Here is a 12,586-nt window from a genome sequence, read left to right as displayed (position 1 = left end):
CCTCCTGGAAAAGTGCCAAGAGTGGTTGTCCAGCTGTCCACAGGATTCCCAGGGGTTATGGATGGATGATTCCCCCTTGGGTGGAGAGAGGTGGGCTTCTCAGAGCTGACTCTGACCAGTCCTACTAATTGCTCCCTCCTGACATATCCTCTCTATTTCTCCCCGCTGCCCTGGCTCCAGTGTGGCAACTGGATCTATTCTTGGAAGGCATGTGTGTAGGATAGTGAGTAGGTAGGGGAAGGAAAAGAGATATGATAGGGACAATAGTTCTCTTGATTTCATATTTTTCTCTATCTTTTCATTTTATATTTGGACCTTGACTTTTGTAAACCTCAAAGCCAAGAACTTGACTCCCCCCCCCCCCCCCGGTATTATCATAACTCTCCCATGTGGCAAACTATGTCTTCTCTGGTTGTCTAAACTAATGGGAAGAGGGTTGGGACAGTGTAATGAGAAATACAGTGGGCACCTGGCCGGTCTGGCTCAGTTGGTTGCAATGTTGTCCCATACACTATAAGGTGGCGGGTTGATTCCTGGTCAGGGCACAAACCCAGGTTGTGGGTTTGGTCCCTAGCCAGGGCATGTTTGGGAGGCAACCGGTCCATGTTTTTCTCTCACATCAATGTTTCTCTCTCTCTCTCTCTCCTTCCTCTCTCTCTCTTAAATCGATAAAAACATGTCCTCAGGTGAGGATTGGAAAAAAAAAAGAAATACAATGGGGGAAGGGAAGTAGTGGTGGGAAGGATAATCATCAATTAATGTATCAAAATATTATCCTACCACTTATTTAATGATTTGTTTCTACAATCTCCTTTTCTGACATCTGTGGCATACATAGGGTTCCTACATGTGCATGTATATATATTTCCTATTTCTGGTAAGAAACTTTGTTCACAAATGCAAGTAAATAGATCTGTCCCACGAATGGAATAACCAGCGACGGGAGTAGATGTAGGTGGCTTTTCGTGGGGCTGCATGAGGGAAGCGGGGTTGCCAATAGCATTGCTTTGCGTTATGTCCTGAAATTCAGCCTCCTGGCTCTTTGCTCCAGAGAGCACATTCCAGCTCAGCCACAGGAGGGCCCCGCTCCCTTGAACTGCCCGCTAGACAGACTGGGAATTCAGAGGTAAATCTGAGGAGTAGATTCAGGCGCAAGATAACCATTTTTTTTTTTGGAGGGGGGCAGTAATGACTGAATGGAACATTTGACAATCATCCAACATTCTCTCAAATTGGTGATGTCTGTGGGTGGCATTTGCAGAGTACCGAGTATTAGTTTGACTACACTTCGGACAAAAGTCCCTGGCCTTGGCCGATCAATGAATACATAAAAAGCATCCTCACAACTCCCTGCTCCCACCCCAATTCACACTTCCACGCTGCTGAGGGAGGTCCAGGGCATGTTAGGACACCTGCTCCATTGTGACCAGGGCACCATGGTCTTGCCAGGGGTGTCTCTGTGAGGGCTGTGCCTGTCACAATGAACAAAGGACAGCGGCTTCTCCCGAATGACTGGCTCTGGGGCACAGAACTCAGGCATCTGCCACCAGACCTGGGTACCAGCTTCCTGCAGCCATTTAGTCTGGAGCAGCTGGCCAAACTGTGATCCCACTGAGACTGGAAACCCACTTAAAATATTAACTGTGTTGATAAAGATGAACAATTCGTGTACCTCTGGGGCATATATGAGTTTACTTATCTCTCCTGTCAGCCCTGAAATGTTGCTGTTCAGTTGCCGTGTATAAGATCTGGGTTTCGTGGTACTGTTTAAATAAACAATTGGGGCAATCGCTCTTCAGGTTCTGAAGCTTTTGATGGGCCCGTTTGCTGCATAATACTGTCTACAGAATAACAGGGGACAGAGTGATTTTAAGCTAAAATGGAGCGGTGGGGTTTGAGGTTGGAAGAAGGTGGGCAGAACAGAAGGTTAGCTGGGACTCTCCTTCCCTCCAAGCCTCTGCAGAGCTGGGATGCAGCAAAAGCGTTCCGGCAGCTGGTAGCCATGGCTGTAATCATCTCCAGAGTGGGCGATGCCGCCGAGGCCAGGAGAGAATTGTTCTAGCAGGGGGCGGGGAGCAGGTCTCCTTTAACCACGCTTTTACAAGAATTGTACAGTCTGGCCATGGCTACTTCTTATCCTTGCCCAGGCTGGCTTAACTCCTCTTTTTTCCACAGGGTGTGTGAGGAGAACCAGCTTCCCCATTAACTAGGGCCTGTGTTTTATCGACTGTGAACACTGGGAATCCCAGTTCTGGGGCCATCTGTGACCTGTCGTGCTGTAATAACTTGGTTTCCCCCGTGTTCAGCTCCCTCCCCAAGTACTTAGTGTTAAATCATAGGGGGAGGAAGTGTGAGCACAGGAAAAACAGGACTATTACATGACCCCCGATGAGACTGCTGTGATAGAATTAAAAGCTGCCGCCCTAGGACATTCTAACAGATGACATTGTGAGGTTGCCAAGGTAACCCACCAGGATACAGTTCCAGCATCTTTGGGGTTGACGCTGGGTAGGGGAGGTCAGTTAGAGGTGAGGTCCAGCTGCCCAAGGTCTATCCCTTGACTGGCCAGGGTCTATCCCCTGGCTGGCCAGTCCATGACAGCCAAGTGGAAAATCAAGGTTAACCGACATGCAGCTCAAATGAACCCAATATAGACTCCTCGTTGGATATGCCAGGTGAAGGAGAATCAGCATACTAGACTACTCCAGATAATTGTTCAGTGTAGATTATACAGAGCCTTATAAGATCTGGAGGCTAATGACTCATCCATTCATTCCATATATGTCTATTGAACACCTACTGTGTAACAGCCAGGAAGTGTCAGAATATCTAGGGGGAATGGTTGAGAGGTCAAAAACTGCAGATCCAAGCATGGGAAAAAGACATTTAAGACATTTACAAACTGTTGGTACCCAGGAAAATATTGAGTGGAGGAAAACAGAAACAATCATAATAACTTATTAACCCCCAAGGACCTGATGTTTAAAAAAAATTACGTGCGAAATTTTTACAAAGAGAAAATTATTTGCTTCAAGAAAATCAACCTCTTCCCCCAACCACAATCAACTTAGGCTGCATTTCCCCTGTTTTTCTTTTTTATTTATTTTTATTGTTGGAAGTATTACAGATGTCCCCCCCTTAAACACAAAACAAAACAAAACAAAACAAAACAAAAAACTCTGTTCTTTTAAACTGGTTAACACTTATAAATGTTAGTTTATTTCTTCAATTCAGAGGCCACGAAAGGGTCAGAAAGATTTCAGATGGGCGCTACCGTGCAATGCTTGGAGGCTTCAGGAAGATGTTATAAAGATCCTTTCCTTTGGCCTCATAGGTGGGTGTTCCAAACTATGAGTGCCACTGGACACTTCACGAATTACTACTTGAACCTGGACTTGGAACATCACCTGGTGTTATTTTCCTCAAGATGGCAAGCCAAGGGAGGGCAGAGAGCAGGGGAGATCCGAGGCGGTGGTGACCGATGCCAGCAAGGGGTGGGGTAGAAAAGAAAAGGGGCAAAAACCAAAACACTGATGGGAGGAGGGGGAAGGAAAAGAGACCTGGGATGGGTATGGAGAAAGAAACACATGGAAAACAATCTCTGAGAAGCTCTAGTAACAAGAATTCCTGAAAACAAAGTAGTGCTTCCTTACCCCCTGGGAGGTGTTATTAGTACCAGAAGGACCTCATTATAACACTGTTGGGGCTGAATCCAGCCCTCTACCCTGTGGACTCCAATGCCTAAGGCCCCTCTGTGCAAAACCAGAAGATGCAGGTAATTAATTAGATTATGTCCGCTGTCCATTCCAATCCCCTTATAATAATATTCACAATAACATCAATGATAATACCTAAGTTATAGAATGCTTCCTAAATGCTTTACATACAAAATCTAGGAAGATGCTATTTGATAAATGAGGAAACCAGCCCAGGGCAGTTACTGTCACTTATCCAAGTCACATAGGGAGTGTGTAGGGAGGACCCAGAGGCCCCTGACTGTTTGACTGTAGGACTTCTACTGTTAAACCCTACACTGTATTTTTGCTTTGATTAAATAGTTTCAAGAAGAAAATTTTTTTATAAAGCGCTATCTCACATCTTCACTTTACTGAAAAGTAGCCCTTGCCTGGCATTATATTTATATAATTTCCTTCTTGGGCAGCCACAATTTCGGGGTAAAATGGTTCCCCAGATCTTCTCAAACCTTCCGGACACTCTAAATGGGTGGAATAGGGCGTGGCAGGAGGACAGGCATTATCCCTCTCCGGTAGCACTAACCCGCAATAAATACCTTGGGCGGCACCAGGGCCACCGCGATGGGCCCACCTGTGGAATGGGGAGAAGGAATGATCCTCTCCTAATGATCTCCCCCCCTCCTAGCCATCAGTACGTTGGTAGCAGGCGCCCTTCTGCATCCCAGCTCAAAATGTAAGGGATCTCAGCATCCCACGTGCGTTCTTGACACACACAACCTTGGTTAGGAGGAGAGAGGGTAGGTGCATGAGCTTCGGCTCTGCGCGGAGGGGCACCTAGGCTGGCTGGCTGGCTGGCTGGCAGTGTGTGCCGCACGCAGGTTGCCCGGCGCATGGAGATAGCGGCGCCCGGCGCGGGGCGCGGAGGGGGCGCGGGGAGGGCCCGCCACGGCCGCGGCTGCTGTTAGGGGCAGAGCGGCTTCCCCCGAAGATGCAGCGCAGCATATTTTGCACATGAGTTCAGAGGAAGAGGAAGTGTAGCCGGCGGACGCGCGGCGGCGGCGGGGGCGCGTCGGGACTGGAGCCGGAGCGCGCCGGGCGCAGGGCGCAGCGAGCGGGAGCGCGGCGGCCGCGGTCTCCGACGGACGCACAGTTCGCCGGAGGGACAGACTCGCGAGCACAGCGCGTCGCCGCCCCCAGCCGCTGGTGCCTACGCCTTCTCCGCGCCGCCGCCTCTGGATGGCACAAACTTTCCTCCCGGGACGGAACACACTGTCTCCGGGAGCCCGTACCCACGCCTTCTCCTCAGCTCGTCCCGAACGGTAGGTGGGCGCGCGGCAGGACTTGGGGTGTAGATGGGCACAAACCCTCCATTTGGCCCCGCGGCAGGATCTCGGTGGCAGGGGGAGCCCCGCGTGGCGCCTCCCTGCAGGTTGCCGGAGCTGGGGTTGTGCTTCCCAAGCGCCGGGGCTGCCAGAGGGCCCCTCCCCTCAACCCCCCTTTCTCAACCCCCTGCTCCCTACCCCTCCGCTATTCCTGCCAGGATTTGGATGGGGTCGGATCCGATCCAGGGGCACAGCAGTCTTGGGCCAACTTTTGTAAGAAGAAAAAAAAAAAGAAAAGAAAATCATCCCCGGAGCGCGGTGCGGAGAGGCACCCCTGAGCAATGTGTTGGGGGTCGTGGGCTTTGCAGGCTCGGGGACGCATAGGAAGGAAGCGGAGGGGAAGCTTCCAGGCTACAGGTGGGTCTAGGACACGGCTGCGGGGAGTCCTGCAGAGATCAGGCCGGGGCTGGCCCCCGAGTGTAGGTTCAGGAAGGAGGGAGCAAGGGTGGGCTGGGTGGCGGCGGCTCCGGCTGCCCTTCTGCGTGCGCCCTAGGAGGTGGGTTTTCTCTCGGGGCAGGGATGATTGATGGGTGGGAGCAGACATGCCGAACGTTCAGAGGAAGCGCTGCAGCCACTGGAGGCTCAGACTCGGGACTCAGGGAGTTCCCAGAGCTGCAAACGGCATTTCCCCTTTGTAAGGGGGTTTCTTCCCGCGTCCTAACCCACTTTCGTTAGGCTCAAGGGATCAGGTTGGATCTGCGTCAGGGTGGGGTGGCGGTGGCTATATTTCAGGAAACCCAGTTGTCGGGCATGCACCCCTCCTCCCGGCCCAGGGCTCTTGCCCTTCACCTAGGGTGTCGCTGTCTTTGGCAGCGAGAACAGCGTGGAGGCCAAGGTGCTAGACCCAGGAGCGCTCCCCGTTGCCTCCCCTTTACTCACGCTGGGCTGCCCTATGTGGTTGTGGGTAGTTCCCAGGGACGCTGGGTGGTGTCAGTGAGTTTGTTAGGGGGCTTCAAAACAAACAAACAAAAAGTATTTTTTTTTTTTTAAAGTCTGGCACAAATCCCTATATTTGAGTGGTTGCCCTGGTTTCCAGCAACAGTCTCTTCTTGTAATTGGTACAGCTGTTTTCAGATGCTGGCCTGGCAGTCAGGCTAGGAGTCTTTTAGCCCCTGCCATTGTGTGTCATCTCAGGATAAGTGAAGCCCAGCCAGGAAGGAAGGCCGGCGCAATGTGAGCGACCTCTGGGTCTGTGCGTAGGGCCGGCTCTGCACCCCACGTGTCCCTAGCCACCGGGATTCCTAATTTGTACCTCTGAACAGCTGAATTCGTACTAAATTCAAGTGACCCCAGATGTCACCAAACCCCACAGAGGGATTAAGCAACAAGCTGTTTGGGGCTCTTGGTGCATGTGTGTGCTAACCTCAGTGAAATCACTTTAACCTCAGAGGAGCTCTGCATCCTCTTTTGCCTTCAGTGGGGTATCTGGCCGGAGAGCTGGGACATCACCCTCTGGCTGCATTTGTATAACAGGTCCCTGGGTTGGTTTTTCTTTGTTTGTCTTTTGGCTGCATGGACATGGGGCAAATGGAAGTGGAGTGTTGTGCAGTCGGCTAATGGATTTGGTGCAGGAACTGAAAGGGAACAAGTTGGGAATACAAGTCAGTGTGTCCTTTTTCTCTCTCATGAGAAGGAATTTTTGGCTTACATTCAAATAATCGCTTTGTCTGTAGGGAAACAGGCAGAAAATCTTTGGCATGAGTGATGTGAGTTCCTGTAAAGCTACTTGTGTTCTTGCAGTCTTCACTTTTCAGAAGAACTGGAATAATGTGGGGCCATGGTTTGGTGGGCACAGGTGCCTTGCCAAATGTCTGGTGTGGTGGGCTAAGGGCAGGGCACTGTGGCTCTTTCCCCTACCCATCTCATTTTAGAAAATGTAGAAAAGTTGCAGTCACCATCCAAATACCTACACCTAGGGCCTGTAATTTTGCTGTATGGGTTTAATTACACATCTCCCCATCTATTCATCCCTCTATCCATCATCTGTCCGACTTACTGTTTTGTTCATTTTAAAGTAAATTACAGACTTTGATATAGGTCAGTCCTGAGCATTTCAGCACACATTTTATTATTTAGAGTTCATTATACGTTCATGATTTTTTTAAGGTAAAGTTTATGCACACACAGTGAAGTGTAAAAATCTTGAGAGCAACATTTGTGTGATGTTTTGATAGACTATTACACCTGTACGTGTAACCCTAGTCTCTCTCAAGAAAGAGAATATTGCCGTTACCCTAGAAAATTCCTTCACCCCCATTCCCAGTTAGTCCCCGTCCCCACCCTTTCAGTGGCAACCACTGTCACTCTAGGTTCCTGTAACCTGTTCTTGAACTTCATATACGTGGAATACAGTATTGTGTAAAGCTTCTTTCGCTCACCATGTTTTTGAGATTCATCCATGTTGACTGTTCAGTCATTTGGTCTTTTTTTAAAATACTGAGTTATATTCCAGGTTATGTCTCTGCCACCGTTTGTTTATATATTCCTCTGTTGATGGGCACATGACTTGTTCCTAGTTTTGTGGGGTATTATGAATAAAGCTGCCATGAATATTTGTGTACAAGTCTTCCTAGGGATATCAGTTCTCATTTCTTTTTCTTTCTTTTTTTAAATTTTTTTTATCCTCACCCGAGGACATTTTTTGTTTGTTTGTTTTTTGTTCAGATAGAGTGGGAGGGAGAGAGAGGAAGAGAGAGAGAGAAACATTGACGTGAAAGGGACACATCGAGTGGTTGCCACCCGCACGACCCAACCAGGGCCGGGGACAAACTGCACCCGAGGTACATGCCCTTAGCGGGAACCTCTCTGGACCACAGGCCAACGCTCTAACCGCTGAGCCAAACCGGCCAGGGCTCAGTTCTCATTTCTTATGGGTAAATGTCAAGGAGTGGGTTATAGAACCTCCTAAGTAACTGCCAGACCTTTTACCAACATGCCTATACCATTTTACATCCCCACCAGCAAAGAATACAAGTGTGAGGTTCCAGATACTACAACCTTATTTTCCTATCCCCAAGTCAAGAGCATGGTTTGACTAGTGTTCTTCTGGGGCCAGAGGGGCCAGAAATTGCGACCACCTGAGACGGTCTGGGACGTGTTGTTTTCATAGGTGGCAGAGCTGTGAGAGACTCCCGACTGCCAGTAAATGGGTTTACACCTAAATGATTGCAGACCATCAGACGAATATTTTGTTTTTAGAAATCGTTAGAGAAGGGAATTCCATAGGGGAATATACACTTGGTTGTGAAAGAAGATTGACTGAGTGCTTTCTATATAAAGAAAAATAAACCCAAACCCCACAGAATTCCACTAGAAACTCCTGGGGGATTTCTGGCCATTGGTCTGGTTGATGTGAACTTGGTGGAGAGTCCCGTTGGATTTCACCCGCTTGGGCAGCTTGTTGAAAGGGGTTGTGTTTGCTTTGTGAGGAAGATCAGATTTGGCTTTTGAAGGCTCAGAGAACAGCTTTCCTGTTAAAGTGATTTGTCCTGTCAGTGAAAACATGGCTGTCAACACCCCCTTATTGTCCTGGCTGAGAAAATGGGCCGGTTCCCCTTCCTTAGACCTAGGTCCCTCTCTATGGGCCAGCAGCTGCATCTGGGCATGGCTGGTCCAGGGAACAAGAATTGAGCCTCCCTGCCTGCGAGGGACCCCAGGATGAAATTCTCACATCTCGCCAAGATGTCTCTGGGGATGGAGCTCTGCAAGTGGTGTAGTCTTGAGACACAGCACTCTGGGGACTGTTTTCCTCCATAGCCGAGCACCTGCCTGCCTCAGAGTAGAGGCACAATAGATGTTGGCTGAATGATGCTTGTGACTCACGGTACCCATCCAGGCGAGTGCCGAGATGTCAAGGCCTCAGGCATATTTTACAAAATGCCACTTTACCATGGCCTGGGAAACAGGTTCAGAGTGATTGGGCCTAGGAAAACTTTGCCGACTGTAAACTTTTTTAACATTTTATTTATTTTTTTATCCTCACCCAAGGACGTTTTCCCATTTTTTGTTCAGACAGAATGGGAGGGAGAGAGAGAAACATCGACATGAAAGGGACACATCGAGTGGCTGCCACGCCCACGAACAACCAGGGCCGGGGACAGACTGCAGCTGAGGTATGTGCCCTTAGCGGGAACCAAACCTGGGTCTCTTGGGACCGCAGGCCGACGCTCTAACTGCTGAGCCAAACCGGCCAGGGCCGACTATAAACTTTTTTGGTAGTAGCAGCATTCTTATTTTATTACAGATTTTACTATTGTTATTAATGAAATAATAGTTATAGCGACCAGTTGCCAAGTGCTTACTCTTTGCCAGGCACCGTTAGGCACTGCATCTGCTGTATTCTCTGAATTTAATCCGCATGAGAGGCCAGCACTATTATAATCTACTCTTTAGCTCCAGGAAACTGAAACTTAGTGAGGTCAAGTAAGTTGCCCTAAGTCCACTTTCTGACATTCCCCAGACTTTAAGGGAAGAGACTGTGATGTTCGGGTTTCACAAATGCAGATTCCACCTACAGGCCCAGATTTCCAAATACAACAGAGCCATAGTATGAAAGAAATGTGAACTGGATAGACCGAACAGAGTCGCAAGCAATGACACCCCGGGATCACTGTCTTTAGACTTTTTTCTTTTTGTTTTAAGCTTGCTAAGTTTGGGCAGTTGGGGCCTGTAGAGAGGTACTAATTTTGCTGACAATTTCAGATGTTATTGGTTGATTACGATCGTGATTTTATTGTAGGAAATCAAAGACATTGCCTGCTGGTTGGGTTTGAATGTCTGTAGCTGAGCTGTCCAGTACGAGAGCCGCTAGCTACCTGTAGCTGTGTACACTTACATGTAAATGAGCTAAAATGAAATAAAACAAACAACCCAGTTCCGCAGTCTCACTAGCCACCTTCCACGTGCTCTCCGTGTGGTTCTTGGCTGCCGAACTGGACGGCACGGATGGAGACTATTTTCATCACTGGAAGTTTGTCTGAGAGTGGTGCTCTAGGGTAAACATTTCTCTTTTTCTTTCAGTTTAAGAATTGGCACGCAGTTGGCTAAGGCTTAGGCTGTTTTTTACTGGCAAAGAGATACATTTAACCAGACTTTTCTTTTATGTTTACCTTCTAAAGGTTGTGTGTGTGTGTGATCTTGCCTCTCATTCACATTCAGTTTTTGACATAAATGGAGGTGGGTTTTTTTTTTTTTTTTGTCTCCTGGGCCCCCACACGGGCTTTCGTTATTATCATTGCATATTTTACCAGGATGCTTTCTTTGAAAAGGTCGGTACAGCAGGCAAGCCATGGCCACCGCTTGAGCCCTGTTAATTCCTTGCTCTCCAAATAAGAATTCGGTTCAGCTTTTAAATATGCATTTGTGTGACTTACTCCCTACCTGGGCTGAATTCAGGAAGAAAAATCGCTCTCAGCGGGGCCAGAACCAAAGAGCTAGAAAATCAGGTCGCATTCTACGCCTGATGGCTACCTGCCAAGACTGAGATGGAGGAGACACCGTTTGGGGTACTTAAGGGCTTCATCTTGGGGGATTGCGGGTCTGGCCTGTCCTGCGGTGCAGGGACGGGGCTGGCAGCTCTGCGTCCGGGTTGTGCAGGACAGCGGGGGGATGGTGTCGCGGCTTTCTCCTCTCTGTGCTGCACACTCGTCCAGGATCAGGCTCCCAGGAAAGGGGGCCTCAGCCCTCGGAGCCGGGAACCGGGACCAGCCAGAGGTGGAAAACCCACATCAGTTCTGTTGTGCTCAGCTTGTTTTTGGTACCGACCAACTTTTAAGCTACTTTGTAGAATGGTATTAGCTATTTCCACACTTTTTCAATCAGGAAGCCAGTTGCACTTCACTGACACCTTTCTTTGGCTTTTACAACTAAAATGTCCCATTTTCCCATTTTGTTGATCCATAGGCAGCCCCCTTGACTGTCAGCTTTGGTTCTTTGCAGAGGATTATCCACTTCCACTGGTGTGTGTGTGTGTGTGTGTGTGTGTGTGTGTGTGTGGTGAAACTCCCTACTTTGTGTTTCACTCTGAGGAAATACTTCTTGAGGAACCATTCAGGTTTTATGGAATATCTCCCAAATTCTTCAGATGTGGAGATATTGTTGTCATAGACAGAATTGATAAAGTTGGATGGACAGAGATTAGGTCATTCACAGCCTATGGTTAGTGGAACTTGACCATATTGTGGATTAACCAAATTTCTGAAATATCAAGTACAAGGAATCAGACTGATCATTTAAGCACTTCATTAACTTAGAGAAGGCTTTTGGGGTTTTTCAGTTGTTCCGGGATACGTTATAAGCACCCTTTCGGCGTGGTGTCATTGTGGGGTCAGGCAGGTTAAAAGGGGTCTGCGTGATGGGTAACGAGCCATGCTAGTAACGGTACTTCTCGGAGTTAGCGTTCTGACTGCTTTGTCTGTGTGCCTGGGCTCTTCCGAGCCCTGTAAACACGAGCTTATTGAATCCTTACCCTACCAGTAGATGCTGCAATTATCCCCATTGTCTAGGTGAGGAAACTAAAGTGAAGTTGTTTCCTCGAGGTAGAGACACAGGGATTTGAACCCAGGCAATGAAACTCCAGAGACTTGGCACCCAGCCCCTGTGCTCTGCTGTTAGGAAGGTGACCTTGAGGGGGACAGGCAGATATCGCCCAAAGCCCCTTTTCCATCCTTTACCAGATAATACATCTTTCCTGCTCCGCGTGTGTCTGCTGGGGCAGGGCACTGGGATAGCGGCTCACGGGATGCAGAGGATGCTATTGCTGCCTTTGAGAAGCTGGCTGTCCAGGGGGAGATGAAGTGTCCCTGGACCTCTGGACTGGCCCATCCAGCCGCCCACCCCACTTCCGCTGGGGTGGCACTGACACCTCTAAGACAAACTTCTGCTGTCCTTGGCCCAGCTGTTTCTCCCATAGTCAGCCCCATCTCAGAAGGTGGCCCCTCCAGCCTTGCAGTTGCTCAGGTCACAAACAGGTGTCTTGGATGCCCTCTTTTTTTATGCTTTGTTTCTAGTCCACCAATAACTCCCACTTTTTACCTTCAAAACATAGCCAGAATTTGCCGCTCACACCTCGTCGTCATCTGGTCTCCCCTTTCCCACAACTGAACTCTGTACTAAGACCCCTCAAGGCACTACAGGAAACTGATGTTGTTGGGTGGTGGGTGGGCAAAGGATACTTTGCATTTTTAAGGGAAAAACCCTGGTATTTGACATGTTCGATGCCACACTCATTCCTAGCTTGAGGTAGTTCGCAATACCAAAATCAGACAGCACCACGCTCCTTTGGATGACATCATGTCTTTGCAAAGATGGATTTTGAGTGGTTGCTAAGAAAGCCATTGTGGAGCAAGAAATGATGGTTCCGAGGTTGAAGAAGTTGTTCAGTGCCCAACAGGTGCGCACATCCCACTGGTACCTAAATAGGGTCATTTAAGAATGAAGGGAAAGATGGTTTTCTTCCACTTTCTGTGTTCTCTTCGTTTCCGGAGGCTACCAAGTTGTTAGGACGGGACT

The 12,586-nt window shown here is 48.8% G+C and overlaps 1 protein-coding gene across 2 annotated transcripts in view; it reads left to right on the top strand.

Moving 5' to 3' along the window:
- Positions 1 to 4,889: 4,889 nt before the first annotated feature.
- RFTN1 (raftlin, lipid raft linker 1) overlaps positions 4,890 to 12,586 on the top strand; it is a 194,995-nt gene continuing 187,298 nt past the window's right edge. For both annotated transcript variants that reach the window (XM_036267063.1, XM_036267062.1), the window contains exon 1: positions 4,890 to 5,014. The gene's annotated coding sequence lies outside the window, so the exon portion shown is untranslated. The remainder of the gene's footprint in view (positions 5,015 to 12,586) is intronic.

Source organism: Molossus molossus, unplaced genomic scaffold, assembly GCF_014108415.1.
Source record: "Molossus molossus isolate mMolMol1 unplaced genomic scaffold, mMolMol1.p scaffold_m16_p_18, whole genome shotgun sequence".
Taxonomy (NCBI): domain Eukaryota; kingdom Metazoa; phylum Chordata; class Mammalia; order Chiroptera; family Molossidae; genus Molossus; species Molossus molossus.
The sequence above is the reverse complement of the archived record's forward strand: the minus strand, read 5'-3'. Positions and strand labels throughout refer to the sequence as shown.